Source organism: Olea europaea, unplaced genomic scaffold (genome assembly GCF_002742605.1).
Source record: "Olea europaea var. sylvestris unplaced genomic scaffold, O_europaea_v1 scaffold1235, whole genome shotgun sequence".
Lineage (NCBI taxonomy): Eukaryota > Viridiplantae > Streptophyta > Magnoliopsida > Lamiales > Oleaceae > Olea > Olea europaea.
The window spans coordinates 215,229-216,876 of NW_019229783.1; positions in this window are offsets into that span (position 1 = coordinate 215,229).

Here is a 1,648-nt window from a genome sequence, read left to right on the forward strand (position 1 = left end):
ACACCTTGCGAAAGTACGGAATGAAGTTGAACCCCGCAAAATGTGCATTTGGCGTGGCCTCGGGCAAGTTCTTGGGCTTTAAGATCACTCACCGGGGGATAGAGGCCAACCCTGACAAAATACAAGCCTTGGCATCTATGGAATCACCAAGGAACAAGAAAGAAGTACAGAGGTTGACTGGTAGGATAGCAGCCTTGAACAGGTTCATGTCCCGAGCATCAGACAGGTGCTATCCCTTCTTCAAAGTCCTCAGAGAAAACCAAGGCTTTGATTGGAGTGAAGACTGTGAGAGAGTTTTTCAGGAGCTCAAGCAAACATTGGCATCTCCTCCTGTTTTCACTAGGCCTGAGCCTGGTGACACCTTATTTTTGTACCTGGCCGTATCTCAAAATGCGGTCAGCGGGGTCTTGGTGAAAGAGGTTAACAAAGTCCAACAACCTATCTACTATGTAAGCAAGGTCCTACTAGATGCGGAAACAAGGTATACTTTGACGGAACAACTTGCCCTTACCTTGGTTATAGCAGCACGAAAACTCCGGCAGTATTTTCAGTCTCACCCTATTGTGGTGTCACTAATCAACCACTTAGGCATATACTTCAGAAGCCGGATGTATCGGGAAGACTGATGAAATGGGCAATCGAGCTTGGAGAATTTGACATAGAATTCAAACCACGCCCATCGATCAAAACCCAAGCACTAGCTGACTTCATTGCAGAACTTACCCCTAGGCCTCGGGAGTCAGGTAACAGCTCGAGCATGAGTACTAATTTGGACACTTGGCAAATTTTTGTGGATGGAGCATCGAACTCCTCGGGCTTGGGCGCAGGGGTCATCATCATCAGCCCTGACAAACAAACAGAGATTCAATGCGCTCTTAGGTTCGAGTTTGAAGCAACCAACAACGAGGCCGAGTATGAGGCCGTCGTTATTGCTCTGGAGCTAGCCCTTTACCTTGAGCTCGAGTTCGTAAAGATATTCAGCGATTCATAACTGGTGGTCGGACAGATTGAAGGATCATTTGAAAGGAAAGACGAGAAAATGAGTTTGTACTGTATGAAGGTTCAAGATCTTCAACGAAAATTCAAGAGTTGTGAAATTGCAAAAATTGCTCGAAAGGACAACGGAAAAGCCGACGCATTATCCAGGCTTGTGTTCATGGGGGTAGACGGCCTTGACAGAACAGTTCACATTAAAATCATCACAGAACCTGCATCAGTCAAATCCTCGACATCATGGACATTGACAATGAACCATCCTGGATGGACCCAATCATAGAATTCATCACAAGTAGAAATCTACCAAGCGATGCCAGGTTGGCTAAAAGCATCAGAGCTCGAGCTCTTAGGTACTGCATGATCAGCGGTGTCCTCTTTCGCAGAAGTATTACTCTTCCATACCTAAGGTGCCTCAGACCATCAGAGTCATCCCAAGCCCTTGCTGAAGTTCATGAAGGTGTGTGCTGGAATCATCAAGGAGCCAGGGCCTTGGCCTTTAAACTCGTACAATATGGGTACTATTGGCCAACTATGAAAAAAGACACCTCAGAATATGTTAAAAGATGTGATAGGTGCCAGAGGTTTGGTAATGTTATCTACTCACCAGCCGAAGACCTCACCAACATTAACTGTTCGGCCCCGTTTGAACAAT